The sequence below is a fragment of the Giraffa tippelskirchi genome, chromosome 2, assembly GCF_054371585.1.
Source record: "Giraffa tippelskirchi isolate mGirTip1 chromosome 2, T2T-mGirTip1v1.2.pri, whole genome shotgun sequence".
Classification (NCBI taxonomy): domain Eukaryota; kingdom Metazoa; phylum Chordata; class Mammalia; order Artiodactyla; family Giraffidae; genus Giraffa; species Giraffa tippelskirchi.
In genome coordinates this window covers 74,105,167-74,130,352 of record NC_137276.1, presented here as the reverse complement: position 1 = coordinate 74,130,352, position 25,186 = coordinate 74,105,167, and the positions used below count along the sequence as shown (strand labels likewise).

Below are 25,186 nucleotides of genomic sequence, written 5' to 3'. Positions count from 1 at the left end.
ATTACTTTGGTATTTAGAGGCAGATGTTTCTTCTCTGAACAAGAACATGAAAAGCTTCCAGAAAGGGATTCCTTAGCCCCAGCCCAGTCTGCACTGGTAAGACCACACCAAGGATACTATAGCCCTGTCAGTGTGGATACGCAATTCTATCACTTGAGCACCCTCAGTTCTTCACATTGGTTTCTAATATAGACTGACTGGTTGGAGTTTCTACAGACAAGAGTGGTCAAGAGTGGTCCACGCCTGGACAGCAGTTAACACCCTAGAGATGTTTAGCCCCAAAAAGAATGACTTAAAGAAGATGTGACAGCACTGAAGATCTGTCATGTGAATAAGGATTTGATGAGTCCCTTTTGCTCTAGAAGAGAGGCTCCATGGAGTTTCCAGGGAGTGGGAAGATAATCTTCACAATTACAGAAATGCCGAAGAATGCTTTACTCAAGGAGTGAGTTCCCTGTCGTTGGAAGACACTCAGCCAAAAGCTGGGAGGGAGGTTGTATCAGTAGAAAAAGGAACTGCCACATTCTTGGATAATATCAGAACTGGAAGTGACCCTCAGTGTCACACAGTTCAAGAGTCTTTAAGGTGCAAGGAAACCCTGACAATCTCCCTTAAGACTTGTTTCCCTACCAGCAAGTACAGTCTTTCCTTATGGGGTTAGGATTTCAAGAACATTCTCTGGGAACAGACTTAGGGACACAGTGGGGGAAGGAGAGAGTGGGATGAATTGAGACAGTAGCACTGAAATATATATACTACTATATGTAAAATAGACAGCTAGTGGAAAGTTGCCATATAGTGCCACCAGGAGCTTGGCCTGGTACTCTGTGACAACCTAGAGGGATGGGATGGGGTGGGAGGGAAGTTCAAGAGGAAGGGGCATGTGAATATCTATGACTGATTAAAGTTGATGTATGGCAGAAACTAACACAACACGGTAAAGCAATTATCCTCCAACTAAAAATAAATTAATTTTTTTAAAGACACCAAAAAGTAAAAAGAACAGTCTCTGGGAGCCAGTTGCAAAAGTGGCTTAAGTATCTCAGAGCCTGTTGATATGAGTAGTTTTCCATCTTGAGACCATCAAAAACAATTCCTACAGAATAAAGTCTCTCTTAATCAGGCAATCCCATTCTGGGTATACATCCAAAAGAAATAACATCAGTAACTCAGGGATATCTTCTCTTCCATGTTCACTGCAACAGTATTCACAATAGCCAAGATATGGGAACAACCTGAGTGTCCATCAAAGAAAATGTGACATAGATAGATAAATAGATAGACAATGAATATTATTCAACCATGAAAAGAAAGGAAATCCTGCCATTTTTGACAACATGGATGAAACTGGAGAATATTATGTTATGTGAAATAAACCAGACACAGAAAAACAAATATGATCTCACTTACATGTGAAATCTAAAAAAGTCAGACTCATGAAACCAGAGAGTAGAATGGTGATTGCCAAGACTTCAAGACTGGGGAAATGTTGGTCAAAGGGTAAAAACTTTCACGTATAAGAGGGGTAAGTTCTGGGGATCTGAGACATGTGTGGTGACTATAGTTAACAACACTGTATCATATACTTGAAATTTGCTAAAAGAGTAGATTTTAAGTGTTCTTACCACACATACACACACGTGTGTGTGTGTGCACAAAAGGTAACATGTGCAAAGATGGTTATGTTAATTAATTGACTTTGGTAATCATTTTACAATGTATACACATTCAAACCATCACGTTGTGCATCTTAGATATTTACAATTTTATCTGTCAGTTATATCTCAATAAAGCTGAGGAAAAAAAGAAAGCATCTCTTAGGAGCAGGTAAACGATCTACAACTTAAAAAAGAATCCTTGATAATCAGTGTCCAAGAAAGAGCTTGAAATAGAGAATATCAAACAACTCAAGGGCAAAATTCTGAGCTAAAATAACCAAATATCCATAGAGATACCCACACCAGTTTCCAGGGCTATTAGCTCTGCAACAGGAATTTGGGAAAAGGGACTGTTTTGTTTTTGGTTTTTTCTTAGCAGCAAGTGGAGGGTTCTTTTCCTTTCTTTAAAGGACACTTTAAAGCAAAAAACAGTATCTGGATTTCTAGACACTCACAAGTAGGTTTCTTACACTCGAGGCCTAGAACACAGGTTAATATGTTCAAAGAGAAACACAAAATATCCAACGGGTAATTGCATTCAAGGCATGGTAATAAAGACAAAACAGCACCAGGCACATCTCAGCACAGGCGCGTGCCCTGCATCCAGGCTCACAGTGGTTGGGATAACACCACTGTGACAAGATTGCTTTTGTCACTCAGCACCTCTTGTCTCCTTTTATTCATTTTGCTGTTTTTCCGGTTGTAATTTTATCCTGAGATTGAATCAAGCTGTAGGCTTCTTATGGAATAACACCCCCAGACACTCACCCAAGGGTTGTTTGAACAAAGCTTTCAGTGGCAAGGAATGAAAATGTTGCAATTGGAAGAGAAGTGGAACCAAGTGGAAAAACACACATAGCAAAGGAAGGCCACCCATCCAATTAGAGTGAAGAAAAATATTAGGAGACAAGACACTAAATACCAGGAGAAAAAATGGAAGAAACTGGCTTTAAATAAGTAGGACCCATTCTCCTACCAGCCTTCTTCTCATTCCTCTGGAATCCTCTGCAAGATAGACCATCTGCCAATTGCCAGAGTGTGTCACGAAGCAGAATGGGTTTATCAGCACAGCCGTTTGTTGTCCTCATTAATTCTAGGATAAAGTTAAAGAAAAATCCATGCAGAAGTCAGTACTCAGTAGCTGCAACCCTTAAATATTCCAAGAGCTTCCAGGTAAGCAAGAGAGAATGATGTTCCAAAGCAAAAAATATATTACCCTCTGTAAATAAAGTAACAGGTAAGAACTGGGGGAAATTTTCACTGATAGTAAACCAAAAACTAGATATTTTCCCTGTAAACCCTTCTCTCCAAACTTCCTATCAGTAAAATCCTATCAACACAACCAAGCACAAATGCGTTCCTTTTTCAATTTCTATTTCAATGCAAAATGCAGCTTTCATAATGTCAGTTTCATGTAGTCTGGCCTTTCCAGGAACGTGCATAGTTAGACATCAGTGAACTGTACTGTTGGGAGGAGGCCCTTTAATTGAATTTTCAGGTTAACTGGGTATATGATCAGGCCATCCAAGATGGCTGTTCTCTGTACACCCGCTGTTCGACCAGTGCCTGCTTCACTTCCACCTGCTCCCATGACCGACCTTCCCCCATACTTGCCCCAGACGCAGCTAATAATTGTTCTAATCTTTATATCAGAACATCTCCACCTCTAACTTATCAAAGGGGTGATGAGGAGCAGGCGTGTCCCTGCTGCCAGTTTCCCTGGTAACCAATGAGCCAATCTGAGGTCAGTATCCACCCTCTCCCACCGGGAACAGAGATGGCCGCCATGTCCCACTTGCCAAGTCCTACCCAGCGTCTGCCGCACACTGTGGGGTGAAGCTCTAGGACCTTGCTTCAGACAGGTAAGCTGCCCCCACCCATGAAGCCGCTGATGTGTCTGTCACTGACTCGGGGTTCTTTCTTCAGTCCCGAGGCTGGGCAAGTCCAGGGCTTGTAGCCCTGCAGGGAGTAGCTGGGAGACTGAGGAAACTCCCGTGAATGCCCAGACTCTGGAAAGTAAGGATGGGAGTGGGAAGTTGTGGGGCCCACAAATTCCAGGGAACATCCCGAAAGTTGCGGGGGAAATCCCAGGGTGGCCACCACTAGTATTTGGGGACCCGTAGTGGCTGTCTTTGAAGAGTGGGGGCCACCGAGAGAGTACAGAGAACTCATACATGGCCCTGAAGCTGTGGTGGAGATTCCGGCTGCCATTACAGTGGAAAAAAGAGGTTAGACCATAAGGCAGTGGCCACAGCTGTGGGCTGGCCCTGCTTTTATTTTATTTTATTTTTCATTTTTTTAATATTTACTTATTTGTTTGGCTGTGCAGGATCTTGGTTGCATAGTATGCAGGATCTTTCGTTGCGGCATGCGAACTTCTTCACTTGTGGCATATGCAGAATCTAGTTCCTCAACCAGGGATCAAACCTTGGTCACTTGCATTGGGAATTCATAGTCTTAGCCACAGGACTACTAAGGAAAGTCCTGCGGCCATTCCTTTTAAATTAAGAAAAACTACAGACACACAGTGAAGGGGAAGGTTAACTTAAACTTATTTCTCTGAAAGTGAGGCATGTAAATGTGAGTGAATGATTTGTGTTATTGTATATTACTGTTATTTAAACTTGAAAAAAAAAATCCTTGAAAATAGCCACAATAGGAATCTTGCAGTGTTCTAAAACTGTCTATAGCACGTGCAGTTAGAGAAAGCTAGCTTCCTAGAAGGAACTGGTATTTCTCTTCTTGTGCCTTTGAGATGTAAATGATCTACCTGGGCTCTCAGGAACTTTAATCATCTGATCCCTGAGAATGAAGGGAGAAAAAGAGAGAGGCATTTAAAAACTCTATAGGAATAATAATGTTTTGAGAATGTCTATCTATAATAGTCTCTCCAGATTTTGATAACTTGAAACTAAGCTAAGTTAAATGAAGAGAATTCATTGATGATCTAAGTCATTTCAAATAAGATAAAATACTGGAAAATTAATTACTGGGCAGGGCTGTTTACCTACCTTTGCCTTAGAAGAGGAAGAATAAAGGGTAAGTTTTCTAATCAGGAAATGCTGATGTGACAAATAGTTCACAATTACTTTCTCCTTGGTTTTTGCCAGAGATTTAAGATTTTTAAGGGTCAAGATTTAATTGGCCATAACTCTAGTTATTATAACCAAGTTAGTTTATTGATTACATGTAAGTAGGTGTTTAAATGTGCCTTTTAAAGTCCTTTGTCATTTATACAGTTGCTGTACTCAGATGCTTTTGCAAAAGTGTTTCATCTTCATGAAGTTTCATAGGAAGGACGTTTTGTCAGTACAGATCTCTGATAAATTTCAGATCATATCACTGAACTGGGTACAGAATTAAAGCATCTTAGGGGAAAACCTGATGGCTTCATAAAAAGTTAGCAAAAGGACTGATTACTGAGTAAACTGGTGAATATGGTTATAGTTTTTATGGGTTTTGTGTAGAATATTGCTGATTTTTAAAAATATTTATTTGGCTGCACAGGATCTTAGTTTCAGCACACGGGATCAAACATGGGCCCCCTGCATTGGGAGTATGAGTCTTAGCCACTGGACCACCAGGGAAGTCCCTAGAATATTGCTGCTTTTGATTTGTGTTTTCCAGTTTTAGAAAACCCCTTCCCCTTAAGTTGATGTCCCGCAACTTGGTAAACTACACCTGTGGTAGATTTGAAATATTTTTCTTTTCTTTCTGCCAAGTTCCTCCAGAAATTGGAGACTCTTGGGTTCTGAGCAGCTTTGTCAGGTGATTGGGAAAGACTATTTCCTAGGCAGGTGCAGGAATCTTGATATTTGGGGGATCTCTAGAGGAGAGAAATCCACTGAGGCAGAATCTGATGGCAGACTGTTGGCATGGCTTTCCTGGCCTTGAGAGGCTTTTTTGGGAATTCAGTCTGAGACTCCTTTTGAAGAGTTCCACTATAGACAGTTTGGAGGAGAACATGTAGTCAATCAGCCAGGCTTATTTTGCAAATAAGTTAGTCTTGCTTTGGCCATGTTTGATGGAGATGAGGGTAATTTAGAGGGGAAAATATCATGTTTCAATAGATACTAAAGTCTAGCCCTATTAATTGAAGTCTAAATTTATAAAAGTTAGCTACACTTTTGCCCTGAATGTTCAGAAGAAGAGAAAATTATCTAGTGAAGTTGTCACAGAGTGAAACTACTCATGATATGTAACACCGCTTGCTTAAAGTTTGCTGCAAAAAGTACATGTACAATTCTTGTGTAACAGTTCAGCCTAACTGATAAAATGCATACCCTTCAAAGTCTTTTTCCATCAGTATGTCTTTGAGCTTGTTCATAATATCTTATCAGTTTTCCCCAAACATGAATAATTAGGCAAATATAAAGGAGGCCTAGCACAGACATGACCTGGACCCAGGGCAGGCAGGCAGAATTCACCCTGGCTTTGAGGGTCATATACTTTGGTCTGTTGAAAGATCTGCAATCAAAAGGGAAAATGATGGGAAAAGTATCTTCACATATGGAGGTGTGGGGAAGTCATTCTGACTTGTACATTTGTGGCTTGTACATTTATTGTTCAGTCACTCAGTCATGTCCAACTCTTTGTAAGCCTATGGACTACAGCATGCCAGACTTCCCTGTCCTTCACCATCTCCTGGAGTTTGCTCAAACTCATGTCCATTGAGTTGGTGATGCCATCCAACCATCTCATCCTCTGTCATCCCCTTCTCCTCCTGCCTTCAATCTTTCCCAGCATCAGGGTCTTTTCCAATGAGTCGGCTCTTTGCGTCAGGTAGCCAAAGCATTGGAGCTTCAGCTTCAGCATCAGTCCTTCTAGTGAATATTCAGGATTAATTTCCTTTACGATTGACAAGTTGGATCTCCTTGCAGTCCAAGGGACTCTCAAGAGTCTTCTCCAACACCACAGTTCAAAAGCATCAATGCCTCAGCACTCAGCCTTCTCTAGGATCCAACTCTCACAATGTACATGACTACTGGAAAAACCATAGCTTTGACTTTATGGACTTTTGTAGGCAACGTGATGTCTCTGCTTTTTAATATGCTGTCTAGGTTTGTCATAACTTTTCTTCCAAGGAGCAAGCATCTTTGAATTTCATGGCTGCAGTCACCATCCACAGTGATTTTGGAGCCCAAGAAAATAAAGTCTGTCACTGTTTCCATTTTTTCCCCATCTGTGTGCCATGAAGTGATGGGACTAGATGCCATGATCTTAGTTTTTTGAATGTTGACTTGTACATAGTTTAACTTAGACTCTAAGTTTAGTTAAGCTAAACTTAACTTTAAGTTAAGGCCGCACGAGAGTGGCCTTTTATGTGGCCTATTGAACCTGCATTGAATTACATCTGCTTTGGCACTTGTGGAGGAGAATGCATTTGAAAGTCACAGTGGAGTATCTGTAGTTCAGGCATCCAAGGTAAAACTAGGTGGCCATTGTCGATGTGATTTTGGACATGTTCCTGTATTAATACAAACTTGAGTTTTCAGAACTACATTGCAGACCAGGACAAAAAACACAGGCAGGTGTGGTACTATCTGAGAATGCAGGCACTGCTTGTATTTTACTTCATGGTCATGATCTCCCTCATGTTGTGCCTGTTGGATGTCTTACATTTCATCCCTTACCTGAGCAAAGGAAGTCTACTCAAGGACTGGGAAGCAACCAGGCCTCACTGTGAAATGAGTCTAGTTGCTGATCTACAGTAAAATGCCACAGTCATCTTTTTCTGGACTTCCATGAAAAATTGATGCAGCTACTGTGACTAGGTGGAGATGACTGACAATGGAGGAAAAGATCCTCCCCATCTTCCAGTCCTATATGCCAATACATCAGAAGGACCCCTGTCGTTAAACATTACCATACAACTGACTGCCCACGAGCCCCCCAGTTATGCTGTGTGGAGTGGAATAGGCTGGCTTTTAGACACACAAGCCCAACTAGTGGGATTAACTGGGTTTTGTTTGTTTGGAAAGACCTAATGGGTTTACATGTGTAAACCCATGGCTGATTCATGTCAATGTATGGCAAAAACTATTACAATATTGTAAAGTAATTAGCCCCCAACTAAAATAAATAAATTTATTAAAAAAAAAAAAAAAAAAAGACCTAATGGGTCCACCCCTAATGGCACTCAACATATGCTGGGGTGGCAGACCTGTACTGTGACTGGTGACTCCTGCCTAGATCATCCGAATTTTAGAGCCAGGGCTTTCCCCTCCCCAAGGGGGTGGATCTGGGTTGGGGAAAACTAGGTGTAGCTTTACTTTCCTTATAACTGGATGGGATGCAGCTGCCATTGATTTCCTCTCCATTGACCCAGTAAGTGCTTGGCTCCAAAATTTGCCCACATTCTGGCAAGTGACTGTTCTTACTAGGTATCTCACTCTTGATGCTCTTTATCTGCTGGTGTTTGTTTTGTATTTGTGGTATATGGTTGCAGTGTCCCTCTACATATATGACCCTAGGGATATCACAGAAGTTGGGGGAACGAGCAAGATTCTAAGTGTTGTGCAGGGTATGTAGGGGTGGAATGTATGATCAGGCTACCTGAGGTGGCTGTATATCCCCTGCCAAACCTGTGCCTGCTTCACCTACATCTACTCACATCACTGACCTTCCTACATACTTACCTCGGCCACAGCTAGTGATTGTTCTAACCTTTAGATCAGAACATCTCCACCTGGTAACTTATCAGAAGGGTGGTGAGGGGTGTGCCCCTCTCCCTGATAACCAATGAGCCAACCTGACATCGGTTCCTCCTATAACGGATATCTTCCCCCTCCTTCTGGTGAGAGAAGACTGGCCACCATGTTCTGCCCGCTGTCTGTCACACACCATGGAGTGTTGCTCTGGAACCTTGCTTTACATGGGTAAGATCCCCCATCCATGAAACCACTGATGTCTCTGCTGCTGACTCTGGGCTCACTCTTCAGTCTTGAAGCTGGATAAGTATAGGGTTTACAGGTCTGCGGGGAGCAGCCCAACACTGGGGGCTAGGCAAAAAGCTGTTTTCTCTTTTAAAGAGTGAAGTGAAAGCATAAGGCAAGGCCACAAAGGAACAAAAAGCACTAATGTCAATAATTAAAATACCACAGTGTTTTGGTTTCGATTGAATTAGTCAGAACTGTGTCTGTTGTTCATGACTGATCAGAATACAACTCAAACTACTTGCAATCAAAAAGAAAGTCTAGAGTTCATAAACCTGGAAATCCACAGAGTCAGATCCTGCTGAATCAAGGTATTCAGTGATGTCTTCATCAGCCTTCACTCTATCACCACCTCTTTGGCTCTAGTTATTCTGCAGTGGCTTCATTGATCCCTCCACAAGTTCCCAAAGAATCAGAAGTGCTATGCTTATTTCTATCACTTGCAACCTTCAAAGGAAAACAAGACCCTCACTGATCTAAGAGTTTCAGTGAAAGTCACAGTTACCAGCCTGAGCTGAGTCACAGCACAGACTCTGTTTATAAGGCCTACTCCTGATCCCAAGATGTGGGCAACCCCACCTGAGTAACACTAATCAGAACTGGGAAGAGGGGAAATTCCCCAAAGGAAAACGTGAAGACACAGTAGGGGGAAAAGGACACTTTGCAGGACAAACAACAGATAACGTCATTAGTTATCAACATACAGATGGTGTTATGAAGAATGAATTTGGAAATATGCCAAACTCCCTGGACCCTCTTGGAACCCTCTCTGTTCTTTAATTCAAGGATCTGGTGAGAACCCTTCATTTATGTTCATTTATGAGCCCTTCATGTTCATTTATTTAACAGCCGTTTATTGAGCACCAACTCAGGGCTGGGTACCGGGGATACAATGGCAAACAGAAAGTGCACAGGTAAGAGATAGGATGGGGAATGACAGTAACGGCAAATGCTTGTCAAGTGTTCATTAGGTGACAGACACGAGGTAAGCTTATTTATCTATTTTTAAGGGTGCTGTGAGTACTCTTGCCAGGAAAATCCCGTGGACGGAGGAGCCTGGTAGGCTATAATCCATGGGGTTGCTAAGAGTTGGACACGACTGAGCGACTTTACTTTCACTTTTCCCTTTCATGCACTGGAGAAGGAAACGGCAACCCACTCCAGTATTCTTGCCTGGAGAACCCCAGGGACGGCGGAGCCTGGTGGGCTGCCGTCTATGGGGTCGCACAGAGTCGGACACGACTGAAGCGACTTAGCAGCAGCAGCAGAGCACACAAAGGAAGAAACTCTAGCCCAGATGTGGGGGACAAGGGAATGCTTCTAGAGGAAATGAAAATCAAAGCTGACATTTCAAAAATGGGTAGGAGTTGAGCTGGTCAAAGGGAGGAGTTGAGCTGGTCAAAGGGAGAAGTTGAGCTGTTCAAGCAGAGAAAACAGCACATGCCGTGTCCCCAAACCAAGAAAAAGTGTTTCACAGGAACAGAAAGACTTACATAAAATCAAATAGCTTATTAATATAAATATCCCCGTGGGCAAAAACTGTGGTTTACTCAAATCGCTTTGTGATCTCAAGCAGGTCACTTCTGGGTCTTTCTCACCAAGTTGTTATGAGGATCAAATGTAATAATGAATGTGAAATACTGTGTAAATTTTAAATCCTCTATGACTGTAAGGCATGTGCAGAAAACTGAAGGAAGCACACTAAATCATAAAATGCTGAGCAATTAAGGAAAGAAGACTGACTCCATGTAAGTGGGCTTCTCAAGAAAAAACGTTCTGTAGCTTTATAGTTTCTGGTTGACCACTGAGGCCTCCTTTTAGTCACTGAGGGGTTTAAATGGAAGTCTTTAGACAACAAAGACAGGGATCACGCATTCTCTGTTTTGGCAACCAGAAATTCAGCAAGTTGAAGGGTGAGGCCTCTGGGGAAACAATGGGCACATTCAGGGAAGGTGGGTACAATTGCCACGTTCTAAAAGCCTCTTTGGCAAGATGGAGGGATCTGGGAACCTTGAAAGGAAGAAAAACTTCACCTGCGCATGTTCTAAGAGCATACTCAGCAAGACAGACATGCTTGGAAGATCCCTGAAAGGCAAAGAAAATCCAGGGTGTGAAGTGAGTATGGAAGGTTACAAGTTCTGAATCTACGAGAAGAAGTAGAGGAAGTAGTTTGGGGGACTCGAACTCTGAAAACGTCTACATAAGGTATGTTTAAAGTGTAACCCAGGCCAGGGAGTCATGAATAATCAGTTTGTCTTGGAGAATTCTGGAATTATAAACAAAAGGATACAAAGCATTGTCCAAGGTAAATATTGACATGACTGAAGAGGAACTAGAAAAACTTTTAATGAAGCCAAAAATACTGCATCTGGGGAAGATGTTTCTCATTCTTATAACAAACGCTCGGTACAAGAAGCCAAAGGACGACGGGTAAGAATGATTGTCCAGTAGGTTGGAAAATTGAGTTAAAACAAAGGCTTTCTCCAATTTAGAACAGTAATACTATGAAAACACAAATATTAATTTTTAAGACCATGTTATTTCTTAAAATAAAGACAATTCTCTCTGCCAAACAACGATTTGCCCACAAATATGAGAGGATGAGAGGATTAGTGCTCTTAGCCCGAAGCAGCCATCCCATTTACACTGCGGTAGATGTACAGAGGTTCCTTCCCTGACTCCCAGCTGCCCAGAGGAGAGGGGTCTGGGAAGTCCCTCCCCACCAGCTGGGCCCTCCCATCCCCTGCAGTGACAAATCTCCATGTCTGCTGAGATGCACCCCGGTCCAGGAGAACAAGGGACAGACTCCACTAATTCCTTCGGTTTCGTACCTTGCTTCCTTGGAGAAGACGTTCAGGTGAGGTGACCTGAAACTTAGAATAAACAGAAGCCCATTACTGCTGCTCAGTGGGAGCCAGTGAAGGATCTTGTCAGCAGAACAGCACCATGGCAACCAGTTCTTCAAAGCATTTTTAAAAAAAATACAAGTCGAATTTCATCTGGAAACATCCCAATTACCCAATTAGCCTAAGCTGCAAAGTCTTTTTAGAATAATCTCAGATCAGAAGCGACTGAATAGCTCAAACCCCAACCAGTGCTTGCAATGCTCAGAAAATGTGAGTTTGATGGTACTGTCTTCTGGTAGGAAGACAGATCTTTATTAGCAGGAGGAGTGAAGCGAGTCTGCGTTTTCACAGGATTCTTGACGCTAACGTAACATACGACAATATCCCACTGGGAGCCATGAGATTCTGGCTTTGTTTTTCCCGCTTAGCAGATGGGAAAACTAAGGAACTATAAGTAGACTCATCCCTTGAGGACACAGAAAGAGGCCGAGGTAGGGCGAGTCTGAATTTCTCTTGCTCTGTGTGTGAGTGTGTGCGTGTGTAGCTCCAAGGAGTAGGTGAAGCAGGCCCTGTAGATTGCACCTCCGGTATGTCTCTGTCCGTCACCTTCCCTCTCCACTCTTTCCTGTTCTGGGTCAGACCTCCAGTGTTTATCACCTGGACCATTACACTCTTCTCCTCATGCAGCTGCTGGGCACATCTGTGAAAGCACAGGTCAGATCACAGGCTCCCAGTGCTCAAAGGATCAAAGCTTCCCTGGGCCTTTAAAAAAAAAAAAGTTCACTGTGCTTAGGATGGCTGTCAAGGTCTCCTCACGGTCACAGATTAACAGAATTAAAAGAATCGTCCACTACCCCCTCATCCACCATCCAGTCACATCATGAACTTTCAACACTTAAATTTCCTGAGAGGTTCTTTGTCAACCTAAAATTAACATATCCACCTTTGCTTTCTGTCACTCAGCCCTCAAGGCCCCAGCCCAGGGTGACCAGTTCATGAAGCATTTTCATAATGCCTGGGGGCGTATCGCTAAGATTTGAGAGACACTTGTCACATGCCAGGCTCTGTTCCAAAACATTTCCCGTACACAAACATTTCCCGTACACGGTTTCTCCTCAGGACTGTCCTATGGGAGGGATAACCCTCCTGACCCCATTTCATGGATGAGGAAACAGAAGCAGGAGGAGGAGAGGCATCGTGGCCACCATCACAGATAGTAGGTGGCAGCCTCCCTCCAGGGCCAATCCTGTGGCTGCATTTTCCTTCTTTGGGGTAATGTTTGCTCTGCACACCCACTGCACTTTGAAACTCAAAGGGAGCATATTTATTTCACTCTCCTTTTTTTTGAAAGGTGAGAGGTAATAAGCTGTGCCCCCACCTTCCTCATCTGCAAAATGGGTATAATAACTGATTGTATACCTTTGTAAGGACTACATGAGTTACTGCATTAAGAAAAAAAAAAAAACTTGTAAATATGCCTGGCACATAGCAAATGCACAATGAACATTAGGTATTCATTGATTAGACGACTGTTTCTCCAGCAAGAATTTGAGCCCCTCTATACTGCTTATCTGGCCACTCTATACTGCTTATCTGGGTGTGCTGGCACCGTGGCTGCATGGCGCTGAAGCGGCCACTTGATGAAAGTGAAGGAGGAGAGTGAAAAAGTTGACTTTAAACTCAACATTCAGAAAACTAAGATCATGGCATCTGGCCCCATCACTTCATGGCAAATAGATGGGGAAACCGTGGAAACAGTGACAGACTTTATTTGGGGGGGATCCAAAATCACTGCAGATGTTCACTGAAGCCATGAAATTAAAAGACGCTTGCTCCTTGGAAGAAAAATTATGACCAACCTAGACAGCATATTAAAAAGCAGAGACATTACTTTACCAACAAAGGTCCATCTAGTCAAAGATATGGTTTTTCCAGTAGTCATGTATGGATGTGAGAGTTGGACTATAAAGAAAGCTGAGTGCCAAAGAATTGATGCTTTTGAACTGTGGTGTTGGAGAAGACTCTTGAGAGTCACTTGGACAGCAAGGAGATCAAACCAGTCCATTCTAAAGGAAATCAGTCCTGAGTATTCATTGCAAGGACTGATGCTGAAGCTGAAACTCCAATACTTTGGCCACCTGATGCAAAGAACTGACTCATTTGAAAAGACCCTGATGTTGGGAAAGATTGAAGATGGGAGGAGAAGGGGATGACAGAGGATGAGATGGTTGGATGGCATCACCGACTCAATGGACACGAGTTTGAGTAAACTCCAGGAGTTGGTGATGGACAGGGAGGCCTGGTGTGCTGCAGTCTATGGAGTCGCAAAGAGTTGAACATGACTGAGTGACTGAACTGAACTAAACTGATACAGCTTATCTTGGTATTGCCAAAACCTGGGAGGCTAATGTAGTGCTCAATGCATGTTACTAGGTAACATGTACTAGTAACTAGGTAACTAGATTTACTAGATCCATTACTATTCAAATATTAATGGAATTGATCATATTGAATATATACAATGTACTGATCACTTTCCAGGGGTTCCCAGGTGGCACTAATGGTAAAGAACCCGCCTGCTAATGTAGGAGATGTGAGTGACACAGGTTCGATCTCTGGGTCAGGAAGATCCCCTGGAGGAGAGCATGGCAACCTACTGCAGTATTCTTGCCTGGAGAATCCCATAGACAGAGGTGCCTGGCAGGCTAGAGTCCACAGGGTTACAAAGAGTTGGACATGACTGAAGTGAGTGAGCATGCATGCATACATTGATCACTGTTCGTCCCACCACAGTTAAAACCTAAGGGCTTTACTGTACCTGTATAGCACTCTCTACCCCAGCATGTGAATTCCTGTTCCAATCATTTCCTCCTTTTTCCCTCTCCCTCTATCCACTTCCACCACACAGTGACCACCCTGCTTTTCTTCAGACATACCTGACAACATTTCAGAAGCTTTGCTATAACCCCTCCCTCATGTGGTTGTGTTTTTCTTAGAACTTGAGTTTCTTCCATATCTATCTATATATACATTTGGTGCCTGTGTCCAGCCCCCAGTAGGAGGGGAGCTCCATGAAGACAGGGATTTTGGTCCACTGCTGTGGTCCCTGCGCCCAGACAGTGAGTGCCACTTAGCCAATGTTCAATAGACATTTAATGACTGAATAAATACAGGAATGAACAAATGAATCTCTAAATCCTACAACAATGCTTAAAGGTGGTTTTACAGATGAAAAACAAAGGTGCAGAGATACTAAGTAATTTTCCCATGGGCACACATTTAGAAAGAGTCAGAGTTTGAATTTTATCCATGCCTCTCTGATTCCAAAATTCATCTCAATGTCTCCTAATCATAAGACGTTCAAGTGCCACCTTCAAGAGCCACCTTCCATATAACAGCTGAATATACCTAATATTTTTATTTTGGGCTTCCTTGGTGGCTCAGCAGTAAAGAATCTGCCTGTGATGCAGGAGCAGCAGGAGATGCGGTTTTGATCCCTGGGTTGGGAAGATCCCCTGGAGGAGGGCAGGGTAACCCACTCCAGTATTCTTGCCTGGAGAATTACATGGACAGAGAAGCTTGGCAGAATCAGTCCATAGGGTCGCAAAGAGTCAGACACAACTGAAGTGATTTAGCACACACACAGCACATTTTTAAGTCACATATATTATGCAAATAATTTTATTTTAAAAGGAAAGCAATCATTTCCATGAAATAAATGACAGTGAAATAGATATGTATCCATGAAAATTCAAAATATTCATCAATGTCTTTTGGCGCAGAAATTCACCTTTTGCTTTTGAAAACACTGATGCTGCCTCATTCTAAAACCCCTGGGGGCTGGTCCTGAATCCAGGAGTCAGAAACTCCTACACCCACCAGTATGTCTTCTCAGTTCTTCCTGTTCACTCAGCTTTCCTGGGACATTCATTGAAAGAAGGCCAGAAAGAAGCTTCAAATGCCTTTAAAACACACTTACACAAACACACACACACACATGTCACAGGAAGTTCATGTGAGCCTATGAACACTACAGCTTCACAACTGAAAGCATAAGCAAGATGCAGAAAGTGGAGAAAGAAATTAATTGAAAACTTAAGGCTGTCAAGCTGTACTGAGGAAAATCTCTCCCTGAGTTAAAGATCGCGGACATAATCAAGGAAAGTGGCTTCTATAAAAGCTTGATTGGTTGATCGAAATCTCCAGTCATCCCGAAAATAATTGCCTGGAAGAAAGCGCTGAGTGACCTGTCTGCTTGGAAGGGAGCAGCCAATGCTGACAATGGAAGGAGCTCCCCAACCAGCCCCCCTTCTGCTGGGGCCCCAGCAGTGATGGGTTGAATCTGTTTAAGGATGAACGCTGCCTCATTATTTTCTCCTCTGACATACGTGAATATTTCTTGTGGATGCTTACTCTCAACAACATGGAAGAGGTGTTTGTGCTCTGTTTCTGCGACTTTTTCATTTCTGTGTCAGTGTTTATAAATATTCACTCTGTCCTCCTCTTGGCAAGGCATGAAGAATGCTGGATAGGGCCACAAGCCCCCACTGTGGACAAAGCTACTGGAATCAGAACTGTGCCAGGGGTCCCCAAACATCCTCCCAAGCAGGTCTTCCCCTGCCCTCACTCCCTTCTGCCCTGCCTGCTTCCTGGCACCACAGTGCTATCAAAAACATCTTTTTTTAAGCTCAAACTCTTCAACAGCTCTGTTGCCTACATAAGAAAGGCAGTCTTCTTTAATGTGATGTATGAGCTCCTTTCACGATCTAGCCCCTGCCTACCTCTTCTCAGCTTATCTCCCACATCTTTCCCATATCAGCTAAAAGCCTTGCATGTTTTCTCACATCTCTTTGTTTTTATTATTGTTCAGTCACTAAGTCATGTCCAACTGTTTGTGACCCCATGGACTGCAGCATGCCAGGCTTCCCTGTCCTTCACTATCTCCTGAAGTTTGCTCAAACTCATGTCCATAGAGTCAGTGACGTCATCCAGTCATCTCGTCCTCTGTTGCCCCCTTCTTCTCCTGCACTCAGTCTTTCCCAGCATCAGGGGCTTTTCCAAAGAGTCAACTCGTCACATCAGGTGGTCACAGTATTGGAACATCAGTCCTTCCAATGAATATTCAGGACTGATTTCCTTTAGGATTGACTGGTTTGATCTCCTTGCAGCCTCTGGGCCTACCTATATTCTTCCCACTGCTCCAGGCCCACTTACCTCCTCTCCTCAGAATCCATGTCTTCCTTGGAAATTCCTTTGATCCTTTCAGACTTTACTCTGTGAAGCCTTCTCCTACTTTGACCCTGCCCAAGACTTATAGAAGATTGATGCCCAGGACCTTAAAGAAATTCTTCTCTCATCAGACTCTGACGTCGCATTGCCCAAAGGCTGCCTCATACTCCACCCACCTCCTTAATGAAGTCTTCTCTGATGGCTTTTTTTTCTTTTTGCTCAGCCACAAAGATCTCTAACTTCCTGGGGTTTTTGTTATTCAAATATGTGCCACACATCTGAACACCTTTTTAAATAATCACCTTAGATTTGAAGAAATGCCAAAAATTCTGACCAAGTAATCCTCTTCCAGGAAATAAGCAAAAAGCAGATCAAAGTTTTATGTACAGAGACATTCCTTGAATCGTTTTTTATAACTACAAAGAAAGAGGAAACAACCCAAGTGTGTAACACTGAGAGGTGGTTACATAAAATATATTCATATAGCCATCAAAAATATTTTGAAGAACATATAAGGATGTGGAAAAATGGCCATGAAATAATGTTCACTTAAAAAGTGGAGTCTAAAATTGTACGTAAAATATGATCCTAGGTTTGTAAAAGAATACATCCTCTTTTTAGAGAGAAGAGAGAGAGCAGGGTGATGAGTGGTATGGACTCCAGAACCAGGCTGCCCGAGCAGGTTTCATTCTGTGGTCTTGAGAATGTTACTTAACTATTTTTTTATCTCACTTTGCTTGTCTATAGTATAGGGATAATCATAGTACCTTCCTTATAGAGGCACTGTGATGATTAAGTTAGTTAATACAATATAAATTACGTGAAAATGTACCTGGCACATTGTAAGTACTATTTAAGTGTCAGTTATCTTTGTCATTATATATTGAAAAAAATACTGCCCTTTCTGGTTGATAGAACTATGAGTGATTTTTTTTCTTGTCTTTACATTTCTCTATTCTTTTTTTCCCCAAATTGCTTATAATGAACACACATCACTTTTTTAATCTGAAAGACATATGATATATTTAAAGAAGTAAAGCACCATTCAAAATCTCTGTTATTCTTGACTCCCAGTCATGGATCTTTTATCCTCTCTTTCCCCTTCTGTTTTTGGGATAAAAACAGAATGTCACCTTGGGCAAGTTTCAAAGTTCTCTTGTGCCTCAGGGTTCTCATCTGCAAAATGAGGGAAAAATAATTCCTACTTCATAAGGAAACTCCTGAGAAACACATAAAATTGAATAGCCTGGTACATAGTGGGGCCTCAGGAAATGTTACCCAGCAGGGTCATGATGAAAACTCAGAATGGAGTGGCCTGAATATAGATGTAGGGGAAGAAACAGCTTTGGGGCAAGACTAACTTGAGTTTGAGTCAAGGCTCTGGTCCCTACTTGCATTGCACCATCCAAGGTCAAGGAAATTCCACCCACCCTGTAGCACCAATTATTTTCTCTCTTAACCCCCTATTTATTGCCTGTGGAGTACTTGCCACCATTTATGTTTCATTGATTTATTTATTTGGTTATATTTTTTCTGTCCTCCTAATTAGATGGCAAGCCCCATAAAGGCAGGGATCAAAACAGTGCTCATTACATAATTTTTTGGTAAAAGAATACATGGTCAAATGAATAGATGGACTTGGGCAAATTGCGTTATTTCCCTTGTCTACTAAGAAAACTAAATGATACAAGGCAAACACGGTGCCTGACACATAGTAGGTGCTCTTTTATTAATTTCTCCTTTCTGGGTATTCGTCAGATCAACTTTTATCAGAACGACACATTTTCTAAAATTACTTTGACCGTCTGGACAAATGCGGTTTGGGAAGCATCTGAAACAGTTATCCCTTGTGCCTGAGCAATTTCTTGATAAAGGGAATTTTTTCCCACAGAATAGAGCAAAAGAAGCTTTGAAGCTAGAATTTTTATAGTTCACACTCCGTACATGCCAGACACAAAACTCACTTTGAGGCGCTAATTGGTGACGTAAAAAAAAAAAGAAAGGAAAATGTAAAAATGCAACAGTGGGTTTTGGCAGTAAGGAGAAGAGGTTCTTTTCGATCTAAAAATGGTTGTCATCTCAGTTTTTCCTGCCTTAATCCATTTCTTAAGCAGAGGGCAAAAAAAAACATTTGATGATTAAGATGTGTAATGGAAAATTTTCAGAGCAGAGTGAGGAGGTGACTAGAGACCATATGTTGCTCAAGAATGGAGCCTTTAGCAAACGCTGAGGAAGAACAAATGTGCTGATTTGCATACTATTGGAGATTATGTCCCATTGAAAGAATACACTTCATTACTAATAATGGCCATTATGTACACATACAATTTAAACAACATATAACCTTTCCTGAGACCAAGAGCAAAGGAGAAGCTGGTAATACATAGTCAGAAGGAACACAAAGAGTGAAATGACCTGCTGGATTTGAATATTTCACACAAATCCACATTAGAAAGGGCTAAATTCCTAATACTAGCCAAGCCGTGACACTACTAGCATCCGATATGGGATCAACCCCCTCCATCAGAAATGCAGGAGGCAGGTGGCTGTAGCAATGAACAAACCTAGGAAAGAAGGCCTAATGGACCTTGTTATTGACCTTGATTCTTAGAGTTCAACTCAAACAGTAAAACTTAGTTAAATCATGCACTAAATAGAAACTCAGCACTTGCCAGAGTAGTCAGGAAACAACACTGGCACCAACAACCAGACGAAGTGCAATACAATTCACCCCAGAGTAGCTTGGGCCAAGTTTTCAGTTTCAGGAATAAAAATGTGACCATGTGCTTCCATGAGCCACGGTGTAAACTGGAGCAGTGCTGGCCTGTAAGCAAAACTCACTTTGAGAGTTTTGAGAAACCTGAGCCAGTGCTCAAGGTTTGGGGCATCAGAAGGCCAGAGGTCAAGCCCAAAGAGGGCCACATACAGGTCACAAGGAGGCCTGCTTTGGTCACTTGCCAGGGGGGGTGTGGGACAGGGGACAAATTCAGAGATATAAGTCAAAATGAAGTTGCAGTTGACACCTGAGGAAGGCTTCCCCAGATTTCTGTAGGTGTTTCCCTGCATCTGGATTGGGGGGATAAGTAAATAGTGTGAAATGTAGCAGGTGTCACAGGACAACAGCTATCCTCAGCCTTGAAGAAGGACATTTCCTGCCTCAGCACTGTCCCTAGTGATCTGGGCCTTGTGTCTTGCAGGGCAAGACCTCATTGAGGACAGAGACCATACTGTAGTTTTGCATCTCCCTGTGGCCCACCACTGTGCTTCGTATACATTAGATGCTCAATACACAAGGACTGGTGAGATTATGAAGTTAACTACATCAAGTATCTACTCTTTCCTTTTGTCAGAAATGATTCTCCTCCTAAGTCCCCAGTGTCCGCAAAAATGCCACTTAAAAGTCTCCACCAAAGTTTAAGACCCAGTCACATCCAAGTTTAAATCCCATTCTGCTACTTAACAATGAACACTTCTGCCATGACAAAAATGTGTCAGGCACTACCCTGAACACTTGTATACACTAACTCCTTTTATCCTCACGATAACCCAAAGGTAGATACAGATGAAGAAACTAAGACACAAAGAAAGATGTTCAGTATCTTGGCCAAAGTCATAAATCAGCACTTTGAAGCCTGGATTCAAACCCCTGCTGTAACATTCATTAGCTTTGTGGCCTTGGGCAAGTTACTTACCCTTGCTGAGCTCTTTTCCTTCATTCAACAAATAACTATTGAGTACATCTTCTGTGTCAAGAATTGTTTTCAGCATAGGGGATAAAGTGGTAAATAAGAAAAGATTTGGAGACTAATCAAAGGCACAAACAACTTAGACCAAATAGGATTACTTACCTTAAGAAAAACGAAGAAGATAAAAATGAAGAAGCACAGTGGTGGGCCACATGGGAGATGCAAAACTACAGTATGGTCTCTGTCCTCAAGGAGGTCTTGCCCTGCAAGATGCAAGGCCCAGATCACTAGGAACAGCGCCGAGGAATCTGGGGAAGCCTTCCTCAGATGTTAACTGCAACTTCATTTTGACTTACATCTCTGAATTTGTCCCCTGTCCCACACCCCCCTGACTGATGTATTAATACTAGAGTAGTGGGGGAAAGCCCTTAGTTAAGATAGTCGAGGAAGTTCTCTCTGAAGAAAGTAAGTTGAAGCTGAAATGATGAGTTGGTCAACCACTGGCCAAAGCCCCGAATTCTGCAGTAGGAAGAAACTTGGATGCTAATGCTGGTTTAGGGGTGGATGTTCTGAGGTGGAGGTTAACATGCTAGACAAAGATCTTCACACTCCATGCTGTCCATCCACATGCTTCTTGCCCAGATATCATCCTCTGTTTTCTAATCGTGCTCATTCTAGGCTGCTGTCCAGTCAGCCCCACCATTTGCCACTGACTCTGAGTCTGTGTATAGGCTTTCTAGGTGGCTCAGTAGTAAAGAATCTGCCTGCCAGTACAGGAGACGCAAGAGACACAGGTTCAATCCCTGGGTTGGGAAGATCCCCTGGAGTAGGAAATGGCAACCCGCTCCAATATTCTTGCCTGGAGAATTCTATACACAGAGGAGCCCGGTGGGCTACAGTCCATGGGGTCGCAGAGTCGGATAAAACTGAGCGACTGAGCACCATCACTGCTGAGTCTGTTTATATTATTTCCAGGCATATACTACCCTTGAACCACTTATCCTTTCACACAAAGTGGTGGCTCCAGTGTACACCCTGATGTCTGTCACTGAGCAGGACTATAGTGCAGCAGGTGTCCATTCTTGGCTTCCATCTACATTTTGAGTAGACCCACTAGTGAACCAAGCTCTGCTCTTTCCTCCTCTGACAGCTGGTCATAAGGAGCCCTCCCCATCACCATAGGTGTTGCTGAGGGAGAGGGCCTGGGACATAAGTGAGAATGACACAGGATCCTAGCCACTCACTCGTACAGCTTATTTGTGCCTTCTGACCCTGCTTATGCCTTGTCCAGCTGATGATGATGATGAGTTGCTGATGGGTCCTCTCTGTCTCGACAGATTTAACCCAGATTTAATGATGGGCAACTCTGACCACAAGACCACCTAATGGTACAAGGTCAGATGTTTTATCATACCATCATGGGAGGACATGCTCCAAGCAGCATGCCAGGTGTCACTTTTTGAACGCTATATAGTTCTCTACTATGGATGGAATGGCCTCTCTGCAGAACCGTAGGGGCCTGCATTATGACCCTCTTGCTGGGGCTCTCCATCAATTACACATGGAGTCTTTTAAACACCACATAGACTTCTAACATCATAGAGTCTTCAGGTCTTATGGTCCAAGTGGCAGAGGTGCTTCCACTGCAGCCTGGATTTGTACAAAGCCCTTTCCTGCTCTTGGCCCACTCAAAGCTGTCTGCATCCACACATGGTAAATGGATTCAAGCAGTTTTCCCAAGTGGGGACTATATTGTCCCAGAACCCCAAAACACCTGCCGGTTTTCTTCTTTCTTAGTGTTAGGAGAAGAGAGATTAAATAATTTGACTTTTAATTGGAGGTGATGTCTTGGCATGACCCAAACCACCTGAGCTCTAAAAATTTCACCAATGTAGTGACTTATCTTTGTAAACTGTATCTCCTGTCCTCTGGAGCCCATATATCTTACCCAAACCTCCACTTACTTGCTGCTGTTTGCTCATCTTATCCAATAACTATGATATTATCAGTGTAAAGGATCAATGTGATATTCTACACCACAGCCAGATGATCCAAATCCTCTCAGGTGATATGATGGCAATGAGAAGGAGAAATCACAAAGCCCTGGGGTAAGAATTTCACTCCCATAAATGTCAGTTGTTTCTGATTCTTCTTATAGATGAGGATGGAAAAAAAAAAAAAAAGACGTCATCAGATTGATGACCACGCACTGTTCTACACATCTGAAGCCACATAAACCCCTGCTCTAGCAATGATATTATAGCCAGCATCACAACTGTGATTAGGACTACTGCTTCCTTGGGACTGTGTTGGTCCACTGTTGACCTCTGGAATCCATTCAGTTTTTGTAATGGTCAGACTGGTAAACAAGGTGGAGATGTGCTGAGGATCATTAGCCTTGCATCCTTTAGATACTTAAAGGTAGCACTAATCTCTACTTTTCCTCCAACATGTAATATTGGCTTTGATTTAACATTGAGGGTGGAGGTAGAAAGACAGTTCCAGAGGCTTCCACCTGAACTTTTGCTCTAAGCTAACTTTTACCTCACAGACCTAGAAACCGACATGGTGGTCCTGCCTACCACCAAACATATTCATTCCAGTGACATAGTCCGAGGTAAGGGAAATGATCACCGGGTGGAACATGTGGACCCACTATGAACCAGGAAGAGATAGGATTCCATTTACTACCTGACTCCCAAACTCTCTTACTCTAATAAGGAGACCAAGATGACTTTTTTCTGCTCTTGGCATCAATGTCAGTTCCAACCCTGTGTCTGTGAAGTGAAAGTCGCTCAGTCGTGTCCGACTCTTTGTGACCCTATGGACTATACAGTCCATGGAATTCTCCAGGCCAGAATACTGGAAGGTAGCCTTTCCCTTCTCCAGGGGATCATCCCAACCCAGGGATCGAACCCAGGTCTCCTGCTTTGCAGGCGGATTCTTTACCAGCTGAGCCATAAGGAAAGTCTAACGTTCCTCAAAATGCCTGGACAATCCCCTTACTTCAGTGTGCCCACAAAGAACAGAAAGAATTAATACTGCATGCTTTTGCTATGATGTCATAGCCTTCTTCCTCAAGGAGAGCGGACCTCTCCTTTAGCCAATAGACTTCAGGTCCAAGAACTGGCTCAAGTCCAGAAAATAGGTAAAGAATCGTGACCTTTCTTCCCCCTTTGGTGGCTGCTTTCAGCTTCTTGACCATCTATCCTTTATTTTTTTTATTGTATACATTAAGTTATACCTGTTGGTTCCCTGTCTATCGTGTGTGTGTGCTCAGTCACTCAGTCATGTCTGACTCTTTGTGACCCCATAGACTGTAGCTGGCCAGAATCCTCTGTCCATGGAACTTCCCAGGCAAGAATACTGGAGTGGGTTGCCATTTCCTTCTCCAGGAATCTTCCGAGCCCAGGGATTGAACCCGGGTCTCCTACATCACAGGCTGATTTTTTTAACATCTGAGCCACCAGCGTTGTTTAGCATCCTCAAAATCTAGTCTGTCTTGGGTGGTATGCTCTGTAACATAGTCTCTGAGACAAAGATTTGCACGCAGGATGTTTACTGGGATTTGCTCTCAGGAACAATGCCTCTAAGAAGGTGGGGAAAGCAGAACTGAGCTTAGGGAGAAAAGATGCTCAACAGATGCATTTGCAACTGAGGCCTCTGCTGATCAACTGGCATAGCCCTTCAAGGTTGCTCTTGAACCCCTATACATATAGCCCCTGACACAGAGCACCCTCCAAGAAGGGGCCATACCATTGTGAGATAGCTCCCTTCTACCAAAGGCAATTCCTGAAGAGCAACCTATACTGCCAGCATCAGGGAGCAGCACCAGGGACCCACAGCCATTAGAGAGTCCATTAGACACAAACCCTCATAATAAGATGAAAATCTTCAGCAAGTCTAGGTTAGCAACTTCACGTTTAGGAAGAAAGCAGGTACTGAGAATTCCAGAGACTAAAAGCTCCCAAATCATAACTTATGAGGGGAAGCATTTGAAAGAAATATGGATGCCTGATGTGACTCTGTAGAACAATGAACCTTCCTTTAAAAAGTTTCATAACTCCAAGAAGAGTGTTTCCACGACCTCTGTCATAGTGTCACTTTCACAGACAATGAAAGCAGTTAGGTGCTACTCCCAAACCTGCTGAAGCAAGACCAAAAGAAAGTTTATTATGTGGCTCAAAGCAGGGTGTCATCACATGCCAGTCAGTCCCAGCTTCATGTTTCCCTACACATTTTGTGAATATCCTTTGGAACAGAGGCTTTTTTTTTTTTTTTCAGGCAAGGCTTTATTGGGTCCCCACTGCAACAGGAGGCAGCGAGAACAAACAACAGTTTCCCTTGCTTGCCCAGTTCCCTGAATGTGGGCAAGCTGGTTTCTTGTATGGGGTGAGGGTAGGGGTGTCAACAGATCAGGCCGGTGGGATGGCTTAGGTGGTTTGCCCACCCCTTAGGTAGTGTTGTGTGCAGGGGGCATGTGCAGTACCCTGCTTTTGCTCCGGACTCTTCAGAAGTGGCAGTTGAGCTTTTTGGTCTCCTTGTATCTTTCATCCAAAATTTTCCCTAATTGCTGCATGCATGCAGTTATTTTTAGTCCCATACAGTTTCTTTGTATTTTGTTGCTCAAAGAGAGGTATGTCCAGATGCAAGCATTCAGCACTGCAGCAAAGGGTCCCAGGTCCCAGACCTGTCTCATTCCTGCCCCCACCCAAGAGACTCTTTTCTTTTTTAATTTTTATTATTTTTTGATTTTTAAAAAATTTATTTTATGTTTGGTTGCATTGGATCCTTGTTGCTGCTCATGGGCGTTCTCTAGTTGTGGCTAGCAG

General features: G+C 42.9%; 2 long non-coding RNA genes across 2 annotated transcripts in view; one reads left to right on the top strand and one right to left on the bottom strand.

Annotated features, from left to right (window-relative positions):
* The first annotated feature begins 3,431 nt into the window (after positions 1 to 3,431).
* LOC145537973 (uncharacterized) overlaps positions 3,432 to 25,186 on the top strand; it is an 81,447-nt gene continuing 59,692 nt past the window's right edge. Inside the window, exon 1 of the long non-coding RNA XR_014076544.1 lies at positions 3,432 to 3,520. This is a non-coding gene — a long non-coding RNA (uncharacterized LOC145537973). The remainder of the gene's footprint in view (positions 3,521 to 25,186) is intronic.
* On the bottom strand, positions 10,916 to 16,838 carry LOC145537974 (uncharacterized). The gene is made up of 2 exons (XR_014076545.1): positions 16,654 to 16,838; positions 10,916 to 12,201 (listed from the first exon to the last, which is right to left on the bottom strand). It is a non-coding gene; the product is annotated as an uncharacterized LOC145537974 (long non-coding RNA).